Source organism: Bacillus rossius, chromosome 18 (assembly GCF_032445375.1).
Source record: "Bacillus rossius redtenbacheri isolate Brsri chromosome 18, Brsri_v3, whole genome shotgun sequence".
Taxonomy (NCBI): domain Eukaryota; kingdom Metazoa; phylum Arthropoda; class Insecta; order Phasmatodea; family Bacillidae; genus Bacillus; species Bacillus rossius.
This window is the reverse complement of record NC_086345.1, coordinates 4474795-4492472: the sequence shown is the minus strand read 5'-3', so window position 1 is coordinate 4492472 and position 17678 is coordinate 4474795.

The following is a 17678-nucleotide window of genomic DNA, read 5'->3' as shown; positions in this document are numbered from 1 at the left end:
ATCTAAATTTTTATAATTATAACAATATTTAAAGTTTTTATTCATAATTGTAATAATATTTAAATTAGAAACTTAACAAAATCCGTAAATGTATGTAATAGAAATAGTAATCACATCACGAAGCAGACTGTGCCTTCAAAATTTAAAACATAACTGGTATTCAGTTGTGTAATGTTCGATTAAATAAAAAAAAAATAAATTTCCAATTTTTTTTAAACTAATAATTTGATTTTCAATTAAAGAATTTTTAGGACAGCAACAAGTTCTCAATTTTTCTAGTATTTTTACAAGTAACCAGTTGTTCACATCCAACTACAAATGCGTACACTAACCAGTCTTCGAAATCTCTTCAGACCATAAGTATAAACACATTTTCAAGTTATTATTTGGTATTGAACCTACACACGAAATTTGAGGGTCTTATTAGTATTCATCTTGCTTTTTTTATTCATCTGATATAAAAATGTTTTAACTACTTCATGAACAATAATACAACACTGCGATTAAATGTATAATGCACACTAAAGTTTTAAGTTTGCAGTTCAGTTTAATGTGTCTGCATACAGGCGTCAAGCAAACAGATACAGTCAATTTTGTACCATAAATAGGTCAAAATGTCTTATGTTACAGACGGAAGTAAATTATGTTGTTATGCTACGTTGCAGATAGTCAAGAGGTTTTGACTTAAAACAGCGTGTGTTTTTGTGTTTCTTGAAAAACGTGAAAAGGGGGGGGGGGGGTTTAGAGGGATGTTATGTAAAAACATGTATTTAAAAAAGCCATTTCCACAATTATTAAAACTTTGACAGATGCAGCGACCCTGGAGGCAAATGGTGAATTTTCTATGAAGGCTGATTCTAATATTACTATAATTAATTTTCATAATTTTCTCATGATTCAAATATAAGTAATATGAAAATTACGATTTAATACAATTAAACAATTTAGTAAATTAAAAAGACCTAACTAATTTTTCTCCCATATATAGAGCTATAATAAATTCTAAACCTAACATGATAACAATAACTTGTTTGAATTAACATGTCATATGTTGTCTTTATTTCTTCCTCCTTAATTGGAAGAGGGGTTGCGTCCCCGACTCACTCTGGGCGCGAAGGGAAAAAATAAATATTAAAACCAGGCATAAAAAGCTAAACAATATAAATTCCCCACACCACTGCCCAGGGGTCAGGCCAAAAAAATTCAAAGGATATAATAGTAGAGTAACCATTAAACAAACAAGAGGCAAGACTTTGGACGTATGTTATTAAAAAATAGAAATTTGCAAAAATAATTTTTACTATACATAACCATACAAGCTTAGTTACAAAAGCTGACGTTAATAATGGCAGCATCTTATCCCCATTTGCGATACTAACAATAACCTTTAAAAAATCGTAAAAATATAAATACTGATAACAACAAGTATAAAAATATATAAGGGCGTGAGGCGTGGCCACTATAAAATATCAAAATATACTGACTGCCCTAATACCAAAAATCAAACAAGACAATCAATATAATATATAAATATATAAAAAAATATTACAATAATAAAACTGAAGTACAAAAAATTTATTTAAAAAAAGTTCTTAAACTCTCAATCAACGGTTTAGTCTTTCTTCAGATGTTCGTTGCTAAAGACTTGCCAAAAAAACAAAGTTAATATCCTAGGCGTGCGCTGGCTTCCTGACCTTCCTCACCAACTCCAGAGTCTAATGCCACGCCGGGCCATAGGTACGAATTCACAAAGGCGTGAACGATGATCAAAAAAAAAATTATCTTATTTTTAAGGGAAATGTAGCAAAAACTCTTCACGTAACATAACCATGTTACCACAGAAGTATTTATCATCAGCTTCAAACAAAGTCTTACTTCTTTATTAACTTGCCAATGATTTTATAAAAACGTAGAATGGCCGCACCAACCAACATCAGGCTGCGCATGTAGTCCAATACCGATCGCATACTTTTAATAATACTGCACAAGCTGATATATTAGCTAAATGCAACTTTAAGTATGCCAATTCCGAAGACAAAGTCTCAAAAACAAATTGCAAAATGTTCGTTTCTTCCAAACTTATACTTTTATTACAACTACAGGCAAACGGGCGACCTTTTTAAAAAATCCCACACTGGAACAACGTGTGAAACAAATGGGCCTCTTCACCAAACAGGCTAATAAAAGTTCCGTCCAAATAAAATTTAGTATGGGAAAATACACAGTTCACTAGGTTTGCCAAAAACCAGTGCAGCACCACGAGGGTAAAAATCAAAATCGCGGCCTCTCTTTACCTTGATTTCTTCTGTACCACAGGGCAATCCATTTGCCCTGTCACCCATCGTGGAGCCTCCAACCCAATACTCTTCGTCGCCCGTTGCCGTCCGGCATACCAGTCCGCGCCGTCACATGGCTCTGTCCTCAACGGTCGCTGGGCACACTCTCGCGCCGGCCCAGCTGATTTTTTCCTTCCCGGCAAGCCGAATGTCCGACGTCATCAGCCAACCGCCGGGCGCTCGCCAAGTGGTAATTACGTGAAACACAATCGATGTTCTTAAACTCATAATCGATAGCTACCAAACGGCGTATAACTAATTAACAGAAACAAATATAATTAAAAGAATTTACAGATAAATTAACATTAATTAAAAAAGGCGTAAAAATACGTGAAATAAAAACCATATAAAACTAGAGACCAGCAACAAAAATAAATTACAAGTAAAAATGTGGCCCTGCCGGCCACAACCTCCGCCTTGAACAAAAAAAAAATTTAAACAGCAATCTTAAAAAACTAAAACGTCAAAAAAAAAACCTTGGACTTGGAGACAAAGTATTCTCAAAAACTTCTAATCCAACAAACCAGCCCAAACTCAAACAAACAAACCTGCAACAAGGAAAACTTGCCTCCAAAGCCTCAGTCAAAATTTCAACGCTCAAAAAAAAAAAAAAAACAAGAGAAGGATTTTCCAACAAGTAACGGAAAAGACAAACTAAACTCACAAACCGAACAAACGGGATCTAAGTATGCCAAAACAAACAAACAAGCTCCAAAGTCAAGTCCGAAACGTATTAAACAAAACCTTCTCTCTTAAAAAAAAAAAAAAAAAAAAAAACTAAAGACCACTATAATTCCTGGTGCTGTTCTTGCTCCCGCTTCTTTTTAAAGCAAAATTTTTCTGAATGACCATTTTTGCCACAAAAACCACAAACAAATTGATTAACCTTCGAAACCGAGCAATCCTTAGCAAAATGCCCTACCTTATTACACTTAAAACAAGTCTTATCAATATTTTCACTACCCGGCGTTTTAAAACAAACCGTTTTAAAATTCATTTTACCTTTACACTTATCGAATTCACATTTAGCGTAAAAAATATTATCTACCTGGATAGCCCAAGTGTTGAGTTCCTCCACACTATTAGGTCTGCCAATAAATGCGCATTCGTGTCTGATGGCAGGATTTAGATTTTCCAAAATAATAGCTACAAAACGGTGATCATCTAACTGCAGACCAAATACATTAACGTGATTTCTAATATCCTGTATAAATTCTAAGGTGCTTTCATTTTCCCGTTGAAAACGGAAAATCAATTCCTTAATTAGATCGTCCTTCACCCTCTTAGGGCACAAATATTCCCACAAATTCTCTTTCACTACCGACCATCCAACAGACTTATTTATACCTGACGTAATCACGTCTCTAGCGATCCCGCTACATTTAGTCGAAATACACCTTAACAATTCTTGCTCATTTTGTAAACAACAATTAGTTTTCAAACTATCTACTCCCAAGCAAAACTTTATTAAATCTCTTGGCCCACCGGAACATAAAGATGGCAACCTATCCAGTTCTTTGAAAAGTAATTTACTTTGCATAGCAGTATTCAATGAATTTACTTGGCTGATCTCCGAATTCTCCACATTTTCCTCAACAGGTTTTTTCCTCCCTTCTTTAATGTGGGTACTTAATTTCCTGCGTAAGGTATCAATGTCATCCTCCAGACCACTCTCTACTCCCGCTGCTTGCAAATTAGCGTAAACCTGTTCTTTGGGAAGTTTATAAATCCAAGAAACTGCCATTATTAAAAAAATCAAAAAAGTCAGCAAAATCGCAAAAGTCCAAAGTCTCTGCCTAGCAGAGTGGCGCAGGTTGTAACCCTTCTTCCTCCTTAATTGGAAGAGGGGTTGCGTCCCCGACTCACTCTGGGCGCGAAGGGAAAAAATAAATATTAAAACCAGGCATAAAAAGCTAAACAATATAAATTCCCCACACCACTGCCCAGGGGTCAGGCCAAAAAAATTCAAAGGATATAATAGTAGAGTAACCATTAAACAAACAAGAGGCAAGACTTTGGACGTATGTTATTAAAAAATAGAAATTTGCAAAAATAATTTTTACTATACATAACCATACAAGCTTAGTTACAAAAGCTGACGTTAATAATGGCAGCATCTTATCCCCATTTGCGATACTAACAATAACCTTTAAAAAATCGTAAAAATATAAATACTGATAACAACAAGTATAAAAATATATAAGGGCGTGAGGCGTGGCCACTATAAAATATCAAAATATACTGACTGCCCTAATACCAAAAATCAAACAAGACAATCAATATAATATATAAATATATAAAAAAATATTACAATAATAAAACTGAAGTACAAAAAATTTATTTAAAAAAAGTTCTTAAACTCTCAATCAACGGTTTAGTCTTTCTTCAGATGTTCGTTGCTAAAGACTTGCCAAAAAAACAAAGTTAATATCCTAGGCGTGCGCTGGCTTCCTGACCTTCCTCACCAACTCCAGAGTCTAATGCCACGCCGGGCCATAGGTACGAATTCACAAAGGCGTGAACGATGATCAAAAAAAAAATTATCTTATTTTTAAGGGAAATGTAGCAAAAACTCTTCACGTAACATAACCATGTTACCACAGAAGTATTTATCATCAGCTTCAAACAAAGTCTTACTTCTTTATTAACTTGCCAATGATTTTATAAAAACGTAGAATGGCCGCACCAACCAACATCAGGCTGCGCATGTAGTCCAATACCGATCGCATACTTTTAATAATACTGCACAAGCTGATATATTAGCTAAATGCAACTTTAAGTATGCCAATTCCGAAGACAAAGTCTCAAAAACAAATTGCAAAATGTTCGTTTCTTCCAAACTTATACTTTTATTACAACTACAGGCAAACGGGCGACCTTTTTAAAAAATCCCACACTGGAACAACGTGTGAAACAAATGGGCCTCTTCACCAAACAGGCTAATAAAAGTTCCGTCCAAATAAAATTTAGTATGGGAAAATACACAGTTCACTAGGTTTGCCAAAAACCAGTGCAGCACCACGAGGGTAAAAATCAAAATCGCGGCCTCTCTTTACCTTGATTTCTTCTGTACCACAGGGCAATCCATTTGCCCTGTCACCCATCGTGGAGCCTCCAACCCAATACTCTTCGTCGCCCGTTGCCGTCCGGCATACCAGTCCGCGCCGTCACATGGCTCTGTCCTCAACGGTCGCTGGGCACACTCTCGCGCCGGCCCAGCTGATTTTTTCCTTCCCGGCAAGCCGAATGTCCGACGTCATCAGCCAACCGCCGGGCGCTCGCCAAGTGGTAATTACGTGAAACACAATCGATGTTCTTAAACTCATAATCGATAGCTACCAAACGGCGTATAACTAATTAACAGAAACAAATATAATTAAAAGAATTTACAGATAAATTAACATTAATTAAAAAAGGCGTAAAAATACGTGAAATAAAAACCATATAAAACTAGAGACCAGCAACAAAAATAAATTACAAGTAAAAATGTGGCCCTGCCGGCCACAAAAACTTGGAAGTTTGAGGATATCATACATAAATCTCTAAAGTTTATGTTTTCTTTGGATCTTGAAAAATCCATATCTCCGCGTTGTTCATAATTTTTGATTCATATCCTGTAAGTAATTATTAACGACAAAGAATACATTTAAACAAATGATTCATAAAATTCCTCAAAATTTCTCAAAATTCCTAGAAATTGCTTTATTTTGAGGGGAAAATTACGGGTTTTGTAGAAAATTTATCAAATTTTTTCCTCAAATTTCAAAAATTTTAAATTGTGAATGACTAAAAGTACATATATGTTAAATATAATATAATATAATTAATAAAAATTCCCTATATCGGCTTAAATTCCCGGTTATTTATTTGCCTTAAACCACCGAGTTCATGACCTTGACCCTGACCGTAAACTTGAAATTTTTTTTAATTTTTCACAGAAAAATTCCGAAAAAATTGCCTACTTCAAATGTTTATTAACTTAATCCGTTTCCGTCTTTGGTTAAATTCCTAGCGAGAGTAAACATGTAATTTATTAATAAAACATTTTAAAAATTTCTTAGTTATATCAACATTTTTTAAAATAAAATCTTTCTTACGTCGCACTTGCCATCTTGGATTCTAGAAAAGATGCATTTTTCGGTAGTCGCAATTTTGAAAATTCGTGATTTTAATGGAAAAAATTTTAAAATTTATAAAAATAAAATAATATTATTTCAATAAAAAAACTTCCTCCATTTTGATATTAGTCAGATATCTTGAAAATCAGTGATCTCTACCCCAAAATCGGGAATTATTTTAAAAATTAATAAAATGTTTTTAAAAATAAATTTTAATAAAAAATATATAAAAATTCTCTCGTTCAAACCAGGCGAGGTAAATCGATTAATAGAGACCAGCAAAATTCGCGGTTTCGATGGCCTTCAATATAGACTGCACATACCCCTGTACACTCGGGCAAATAACGCAAGTTCATTGGCTGCCAACTTGTAAGTCGTCTCAGCTGGTTTGTCTGTGATTCGATCCTTCTTTGGTTTAGGGTTTATAACTGGTTGAGATTCGTCCAGATGAACAGTAAGCCAATAGCAAAATTATCTAAGAGGTATATGTGTTTGAATTTTAGCCTATCACCGAATGAATCCGCGAATTCTGCAGGTTTCTATCGATTAAATATGGCGACGGATTCTTCCTCCACGTAAGCCGCTGGCAGACTTGCCTCTCACATCTAATACCAATGCAGATTCTATGTCATCCAGTACGACGACATGGCAGCTATCTTGTGTTCGTCTGCTGGAGGTCGCCATCTTGGTTCCGACATATTGTTTTTATCATATTAGTTTAATTTTTACTCCCTATAGCGCAGAAATCATTTATTGCCAGAACGCCTCGCTGTCTTGAAAATAAGTAATTATTGATACATAAATTCGGGAAAAATTCCAAAAAACCATCAAAAACAACTTATCAATTAAGTGATTGATTTAATCACGTCACTTCGATCCTTGACAGATACAAAACATATTTCATTTGATTCACTAAATTGCGGCAGATTCAAGAAATAAAACACCAAAATTACAAGTACAAAAATATTATGTATTTTATACAAGTACAAAAAAAATAAAATTACGTGTTTATCGTTTTCTACAGTCTTCTTAGAAGTCGAAGCGACACCTTTGCATGCCTTGTCATATATTTTCAGAGCAGTTCTAGATGACAGTCGACTAACTGTGTGTCTCTCTCAATCGTTTGAGCAATTTGCTTCAAATATTGTAAAATTACAACAAAACATTTATATACATAACTAAAATTAGGTAAATTTATAGCTGAACGGTTGTTTTCATACTAAAAATTACAGATGTACATCGGATACATGAAAAGAATCAATCAGTTTCATAAGCCTTCGACATGATACAACACTGATAATGTTTTGCTGATGTTCTTAATAATGGGGTTCACTTCGGCTAGCTTAGGCTCAGTGGTATTCACAAGATACGTGAGTGAGTGAGAAACAGAAAATTACAATTATTGTTCAACTCCAAAATTCGTTATTTTTACTCGTGAATGTATGTGTTTGTTACTTGAGATTACTTAAATCACGTTTTATCAGTGTTTTTGCTCTTGTGATACACATATTACCTGTAATACTGTTTATCAAACAAGTGTTACGTGTGTGTATAAGTGAGGAAAATATTTGCAGAACAATGAACTCACTTAATATGTCGCCCACTTTGATACATCGTTTATAATAACACTGTATTAAACTTACACAAACTTAGGACCTTTCTTAAATCACTTAAGTATTATTGCAAACGGTAAAATTACTTATTTAAATTTGAAATGTTGTGAAATTACATGCCACACAGTCGCACTACACCATTTTAGAAGCTATTACATTCTTTTCTATCATTAAAAATGTTCATAAATTAATACATTCTGATTCCTGATTGGTTTGGATGGCGTGAAGCTAAAAGTTTTTCAGTCTCAATATCACAACCGAAATTGTCAACAAAGATGAGTTAAGTGTAAAAGGACACAGATTTAAAATAAAAACATACTGAAAATCTTATATTTCATAAAATTAAAGCATTTTAGTTTTCAAATGTCATGACCAACAGTCCTAAGAGGGGTCTGTGAATTGCGTTTAAATTCGGTCAACAATAATCATAGAGTTCTGGATTTCGTAGATACGGCTTGAATTTCATTGTAAAATAATAATAATAATGCCAAAAGTAATAAATGCAGTTAATATAAAATAAAAATTATTACGTAACATATGTGATAACAATTGTTTTATCAAAATAATAACATATCATATAACATAACAACACGTTTTTAATTTCCAAAATATTGCTTGTTTCCTTCGTTAAGAAACACTTTACTCTGTATAGTGACTCAGCCATGCTGCATGCAGTAACTTATTCTCGACAGCTTGGTTCAGACTTCAGCTCAGCCACTCTCTGGCTCACCTTGGTCTCAGTGGACAATTAGGTCGAGCTAAGCGACCAGTAGTCGGGGTTTTAGCAATAACTCACCTCCAATTGTGGCCAAGACACGTGTTCATTTTCCAACCAGACGATTACACAATCAGCGCAGTGTTAAACGTATTACTCTCAAAAAGTGGCACGATATTCCCCAACCTTAGAATTTTAAAGAATTTTAAAATTTAATAATTTTTTCTATCAGTTAAATTATTTAATAAATGAAAACCTGTATGTTATAAATTAAGTTTTCTCACTATCAAAGACCAATTTTAACACTTGATATAATAAGATAACATTTAAAAGTTCTTTATATATAATGACAGTATTTGTTTAAAACCATTTTCCAACAAATTTTTCCCGTTTGTGTGATTATATTTTTGTTTTTATTGCATTATTTCTTACGTCATTGATGAAAAAATATTATTCAAAATAGTTGTTATTATTCTCCAGTACATTATTTTTAAATAACAAGTTTAGAAAAGTTTGAGGTAGATTAGGCTTATAAAAACACTGCAAATATAACAGGGTTAAATATAAGTTTAAGGAAATCCTTCTAACTTTATTTGATTAAAAAATTTAAAGGCGTATTTCGTTTCATATGAGTCCTCAAATTTTTTGTGAAATATATTTAGAGATGAAAAATAGTCACTGTGACAGGGACCTAACTGATTTGGATGAGTAACCCTAGAAGCTTAGAGATATTAATTAAAATACCTAACATTGTCATCGCTTCTTGCTGCCTATCCAAAACCCTCTGATAAGAAGAACTCTAAATAAACTTGCGACATAGGGCTTAAGATTAAGTTGATTCGTTCATTTGTAAGATAAGTTTATATTTAATAAACAGAGCCCAGATTTTATTTGTGTAATAAAATATAGGTTTTGTCATTAAAATAGTGGACTTTATCTTACTCTTCACAAATATGAAAGCATATGTAATAAATAATATGTACATACGGAGGTCCGTTTCATTAATAGCTTATAAAACTTATTTAAGACACTTTGAATGTGTGCATAGTTGATTCTTAGAGCCAAGTGTAGTGAGTATTTCAGTGTTTTTGCAATCATTCTTAATTTAAAAAAATATTATTCATATATCTATTATTAAAATATTGCATAAAAATATAAAATTACTTTAAATGTAGCATGCTAATATTTTATGTTTAAAACAATAAAAAAGAGTTTAAAGAACTTTAAAGAAAATTAATAATACAGGATGATAGAATAATTATTCTAGAATGTCCTGGAGAGCCCAAGTAATTGTACAGCAGGAGATTCTCTTTTAATGAGCAAAATGGTAAAAGTCGGCATTTGCGCACACTTACCCTCTGTGGGAGGGTAAGTGTGCGCAGCATGTCGGGTAAGTGTGCGCATAAATCTTATCAGTTGTACGTTGTACACTTTATATTCCTGTACCCGCTGTATTCACTTTTACTCATAAAATCGTACTGTACGAACATGTATACATTTATACATAACTGTATCATATTATTTTGATAATTAAAACATTTAGAATTTATTTTTATACAATCAATAAATCTGATGCTACAATTCCCTACACACGCTACTCGGACCCAGTCAAAATCATCACATATTCTTTAAACAATAATCATAATTAAAAACTCCGCACCCTTCATAAGATGAGCAAAGTAAATGCTATCATTCACTACACTCACAACATTGCACCCAGTCCTCATCACTGCATGATTCATCACATCCAGGGCAGATGTAGTCTTGTGAAGGAGATTGCTGATCGGACGCACTTCTCGTATTGAATGTTAGTTGACGTTTGGCTGAAAGTAACTTCGATGTTTCACATTTCTCTTCTTTGTTGTCTTTCAACAACTGAGTGTTTGACTTGATTAGCTTTCTTTCAGCTCTTGCTTTCGCATTTTCAATTGTTTCCTTTTCGTCCTCTTCTTTAAGTTTATTTTTTTCTAAGAGCAAATTTTTGTAAGGTGTTGCAGTTCAAATCTCAGATTTCTGCCCAATTTTTTTCCTTTTGGTTTGCTTTTGAGCTTTGGGCAAGGGATAAATCACTGTGACTGAGAAATTGGTCCTGACGAAGTACGAGCAATTGGGATGATTTCTATTTGTGACACGTTTGTGTTTTCTTGCGTCTTTGTTTCTTCTCCCGTTATTTTATCCTCCAATTCTTCATTTGTTCTCCCCTCATTTCGTACATCCCCATCTTCAACTGGTTCGATGAAATCTGATGAGTGGTCAATGCCTTTCGCAACTGGCAACTCAATTTTCTCTTATATTTCCCCATATCGAGTGAAAACTGGAAAAAATAAAAATAGGAATTATAATAGGAATTATGTAATAGCGAAATACTAATAGTAAACTAATTGAATGTATTTTTCGGGAACGAGAGGCAAAGTGTACGCAGGCGGGTAAGTGTGCACATTAACAATATTGGCGCGCACACTTGCACGCCTGCAACACTAGTTCATAAAAGTCCAGCTAGATGGCATAAGAAGAAACATTTTCACAAGTGAGCTACAGCAAACGTAAGCTAGGCCTGCCAGTTTTTACGCGAAAACTGCGAGAACATGATTAAATTATTTTCAAAGGCTTAAGCCCTTATATTAACATACCAAAATATTACATTATATACAGTGAAAACTAGTATATTACCTGTACAAATCACATAATTCGATAAGGAATCTTCACTGTTCATTATTCTTGCTTCTTCCCCAACTCGCTACAATACTAGCATGTCAATTACTGCACCAGTGTTTCCAATTACTGAAAAACGTCACTGCGCACACTTTCCCGCCTGCGCACACTTACCCTCCACTACCTTATCATATTTTATCTAATAATAAGTAATTTTGCTTTATTAGATAATTTTATTAAATATTACAAATTTTATGATGCAAATATTTGAGAGGAAAAAATAATAGTGGGGCCAAAAAATTTTGCTTGGTTGTTTTTCTATAGAAGGAATAAAATTATTACCATAATTTAATGTCTCCAAGAACGTGAATTTTGGATCGGAAAGTAAATTAAATGGTGAAACAAGGAGCATCCTATTTAAAAAACATTAAAATTGACGTTAGTAAATAAATTCTTACTAAACTTACTTAGAAATATATTATATAAAATAATTACGTTAAATATAAAGTAATATAAATTTACGAAAAGTAGGAAACGAATGGGAGTGTTTCAAGTTCAATGTGCCTCTAAAAAGGTCAAATCGATGGTCGTTCCAATCGAGTGGAAGAGAGACATAGATGCGGCGCAAGCGTACAATGAGCGTAACGGGACACCGCGTAACGGGACATTGTGCGTAACAGGACAATTTTTCGTGCGTGCTGCCGGCGTTCATCGATTTATTGGACGTTGTCACGTCGAAAAGAGGTTTTTCAGCAAGTCTGAGGCGGCGACCCACATCTCAGCGCCGGGACTCGAACCCGCGGCCCCCGGACCACGCCCAGCAGCTCGCACAGGACCTTGGCCCTGTTCCTGTGCGAGCTGCAAGGTCCCTCGCGTGTGTATATAGCCGGCCCGCCTCCACAGGCATCACACTGTCCTCAGTAGCCAGCAACTGCCACCTCCCGCCATGTACAAGCTGGTGAGTCGCGCCGCTGGTAGCACACTTCACCAACCTCTACACCCTCCAGTCAAGTCCAGGCACCTGTAAACCCAAGCAGGCGTAGGCCAGACTGAATGCTTGCATCGAGCTTCGATATTTGCCATATATGTCTACCATCGTTCAAGCTTTTCGCATGCTTGCCAATAAAGTCTGTATCAAAAAAACAACAAAGTTTAATTGTAACAAGCTTGTATCAAGCTTTCTATGGCAATCTCTCACATAAGTTCTAAAACCAAGTTATTTATGCAAGCTAACCTCAAACTAAAATGCTAAATTCTTGACTTGATGTAAGTTTTTGGACATACGCCATTCTTATGGCAAAGGCAGAGATTTATGGATAACCGCTAAAGCTGAGACTTTAATTAATATTTAACATTCTAGTGGTATTCTGTTAGAGTTGTGCAAACATGCAAAGAATATCTCTCTCTTTATCTCCCTGTAACTCTATACATCTCTTAAATCTTATATATAAAATTAGGAAAATTTCACAAATAAAATATTTATTTACAAAATTATTTAAATGATTCTTTGAAGACGATTAAGGTTGTGAACTAGTTCCAATTTTTTTTATTTATTTTAATTAAATAAATAACCATTTTAATATACCACGAGTACTGAAAGTTAATTTTAATCGTTTCAGTGAAAGTAAAAAAAAATTGTGGGTATAGTATAATAATGAAAAATAAGCAAAATAGATTCATCTACGTTCCAATGGTAATATTTGTCTTCCCCGCAGGTGATCCTGCCCCTGCTGTTCGCCGCCGTGTCGGCCGGCTACCTGGGCGCCCCCGCCGTCGCCTCCTACGCCGTCGCCCCCGTGGCCTACGCCGCCCCCGCCGTGGCTGCCTACGCCGCCGCCCCCGCCGCCGTGTCCTACGCCAACACCTACAAGGCTCCCCCTGCGCGCCTGGCCTACGCCGCCGCCCCCGTGGCTTACGCCGCCCCCGCTGCCTACGCCGCCCCCGCAGTGGCTTCCTACGCCGCCCCCGCCGTCGTCAAGTCCTCCCTCGCCTACGCCCTTCACTAAGTGAAGAACTGTTTCACGTGTACAAAACACCTTTTATTTAAAAAAAACCTCAGAATAAATGTTTCAAAAAATATTAATTTGTTATTATATTTCATACAATTAATTTTTCATCAATACAGAAATTTTACCACAAATAATTAATTTAAATATTTAAACGAAATAAAGTATTTATTTTTTTCTATTATAACACCAAAATTACAATTACAGCAGGAACAAAATTTCACAAAAGAGGATGAAAATATCTCTGAAATGAATATTGAGTTAAAATTCCTGATGGACTAGGATAAGATAGCATTTGTTTATTCAGACACGAGATACAAGGGTCTATAAATTTGATTTTAAGTTAATTGTATAAAAAATTTTTTGCTCGTTTTCCGTACCCAAGTGTTATGTGGCATAAGATTATTATCTTTAGAAGAATGCCATAGCTTATGGTCATAACTTTGAGACGCCAAAGAATTAACTTTATTGTTTTTTTTTTGTTTGAGTGACTGATCTTCAATTTTTTTTTCACTTATATGAAAGTATGTGTTCAGTGTAGGTACCGACCCCACACATGTAACCTCCGCTTTGTGACTTGTTTGAAAGCGTAGACTGCATTTTTAAATAACTTTGGGTAAACAAGCATTTAAGCATGGACAACCAAACCACTTCTAAAATAATAATAATAATAATTTATAAACCACAACTTTTATTCTACAGTAAGAATGCTAAGAGTTTCGAGACCACGAAAGTGAGAATCACAGGAAAGTCACGAATGGCAGCCGTTGAACACAGAAGCATTATCATTCGCATCAAAACTGATTCTGAACTCTCAAATGCCTGACCACTTGACTTGCCTGCCGAGACTAGTGTAAGAACAGCCGGGTCTGGTGCAGGGTGCTAGGGAGTAATGTGTAGTACGGATCAATGAGCGGCCACCATCTAGGATTGTGACGCCACAAAAGTCATCAATAACGACTCATAAATCCTCAAAATGACTATAAAAAAGTTCCCTAATTATAAGGGAAAATCCCCGATTTCAGAAATAATTTCTCCTTTTGAGAGATAAACTCTCGTTTTAATCCACAAAAAGTCGGAGGCTTGAAAAGTGCTAAAAACGGTATAGCATTAACAAAAAATTTAATTCATGGTGCTTAGCTTTGATAGTGACCTTTGGCTCTCACCACAACAGAAATATAATACATCGACTGAAATTCGACAACTCGATTGAGTTTTTACCTAAAAACTCAAAAAAATTTTTACATATATATTATAAAAACATTACAATTAATTTAATAAAATGATATCTTAAGCATGTAATTTCGGAGTCCTCTGTTTGATCCCGGCAAGAGCAATTTATTAAAATATTTATTTTAAAAATATAAAAAATTCAAATAATATTCAAGCATAAAATATTATTTGAACATAAAAAGCATCTAAGTAATGCATTTCATATTATTTATAATTGTAAAATAATATTTAAAAACTTATCAAAGACATAGGTACATGTCAGATACTGGGTTCGATTCTTGGTGTACGCACATGTAAAAAAATATAAAACACTATACTACTTCTTTAATATTTACCAGGTGACTGACCCCCACTACTAATACCAAGTCAAATATTATTCACACCAATATGACGTCATTGCAGTCATCTTGGATCTGCCATCTTGGATTATATTATCGTCTGCTAGAGTGCACTATCGCCTAATTTGGTTTACTAATTATCCGCTATAGAGCAGGAGTGTCCACTACCAGAATGTCGACTTTTGTAATATCCGCCATCTTATCAGCTTTGTTAGCTACAAATTGAAATTTCACAATTTGTAACTAATACATTTCAAACAATTCTAATAATCATTAAAAAAATATAGCCTATAAATATTTTCATTAAATAGATTAATTCAGATCCTTTATTTCAATGTAGAAAATTTTTATATGTTTTTTCTCTATATATTTATGTCCCAAGTTCAATTTTACACTAGATTATAAGAAAAAAGTTTACAAACTTTATTTATTATATAAATTCCAATTTCTTACATGTACTTATATATTCAAAACAAACAAAGAAAAATAAATGCAACTACTTTTGTATCTGGTCGAAATGACTAATTCTCAGCTCCAATCTGTCCACCGAATTCAGCATCCAACTAGATTATTTTCTTGTATAGTCTTTTTCTTCTCAGCAGTGTTTCTCACAACTTTGTTTAACAGATTGCTATACTTCGTCAGAATTGTAAATGGCAGTATTGATCGACTTGAAAGCGCACTTCTTCACTTGATTCTCGAGTGGCTCCGGTTTAGTATTTGGTGAAAAAAAAAACTTATTTAGACAAAAAATACTTATTTAATAGAACATGGTGAAAAATCCTTAAATAAGCATCAATTCCTCATATACCAGCCTTCACTGATTCGATCGATTACTATCCTTGGTTCGATCCTGGTTAAATACAAAATATTATATTTAAAAAAACTTATTTAATAAAACACAATGAAAAAATCTAAAAACAAAACAACTTAAAATCATCAACAACCAGCCGCAAGCTACCGATGCCATCTTGTATCTTGTAAATTCGTTATTATTAACCAAGAGTTTGGAAAAATATTTCAGAATTCTTCAAAAACATCACTTATTAAAATAATAAATAATTTAAACATATTCGTCCGTGTTTCGATTCTCAAACAGTGGTATGCGTAACTAAAGTTAAAAAATTATTAAGATGTTTGCTTGGAGTTTATTAATAATTCTCTCTACGAAAAAGATTCGATACATTAACCTGTCCGACAAAATAAATATGTTGCCGCTGTGCCTACCATGGAAGCAAAATTTTTCGATGCATAACTTTCAACTAGTTCATGTACACTGTTTGGCGTATAGGCCAAGCGTCTCCGAACCAAGTTGTATTTTTTAACAGGTTAGTTTCAATGTCAGGCGTATAAACCAGACATTTCCAAACCATGAGGACAATAACAACACGAGTAAAAATTTCTCGATTCTCATTCATCGTCAAAACGGAGACCTTTCTGAAAAAGAAAGCACATTCATCAAAAAGGTAGCACATAAAAAAAGAGAAACACATTAAAATAAAGGAAGCACATTTTATGAAAAGGACGCAGTTTTGGACGAAAATTCAATTGAGAAGAATACGATCTCATCGCAGGGATATGATCTCATAGAAGGGATATGATCTCATTGTAGGTATACGATATGGTCACAGGGATACGATTCGTCACAAAGATACGATCTGGTAATATGGTTACCATCTCCTCGCAGGGATAATGCGCAGATATCCGATATCATCGCAGGCATACAATCTTATCGAAGTGATACGGCACAATGATACGATCTCGTCGCAGTTATACGGTACAGGGATACAACATCTAGAAGAAAACGTGGCGAAGATGTTGATGATTACACTGGTGTAAAAAAATACACAGCTTTAAGACGTTATTAAATGCTCATCCAAATCAAACAGAATGTTTTAACTTAAGAATTATATTTTGAATGTGTACAGACCAACTTCTTTAGAAAATCTTACAACTTCTAATGGAAATATTTAGGCAACATATACAAATGCTTGCAAAGAATTAGGATTATTAGAAGGTGATAAACATTAGGAAAAGATTTTTTTCAGACGCAGCTATTTCTGAGTAAGCTACAAAACTTTGATAGTTATTTGTTATCATGTTACTAGTTGGGCATCATCAGAGCGAACATAAATTATGGAAAATAAATTGTAACAATTTTTGTGAGTACATATTAAATAGTTAGAAACGAAGATCAATACTCGCTAATGCAATACAACGATAAAATATACAATTAAGGGATAAAGGAAAAAATTCATAAGATATGCAAAAAAAACTTTTTTAAGTTTCGAACTGTTCTGCGATAATACTAATAATATGGACCCTTTAGAAGTAGTTATGCGAAGAACATATTATTGAAATGAATTAAATAAATATATTAACAAATATGAACCTAAGTTAATAAGTGATCAACATCTCGCTTATAATTCTGTTTTAAAATGGTTTTTCACTGACTACGTAAGAAAATTTTTTAAGATGCTCCAGGTGATACTGGCAAGACTTTTGTGACCAATTTAATATAAGCGAAAGTTAGTTCACAAGAAAAAATATCCTTAGCCGTTGCGTCATCAGGTATTGCTGCCACGCTATTGACACGAAGAAGGACGGCTTATTCCACTTTTAAACTGCCCCTTACAGTGTCACTTGAAAGAGACAGCGTGTGCTATA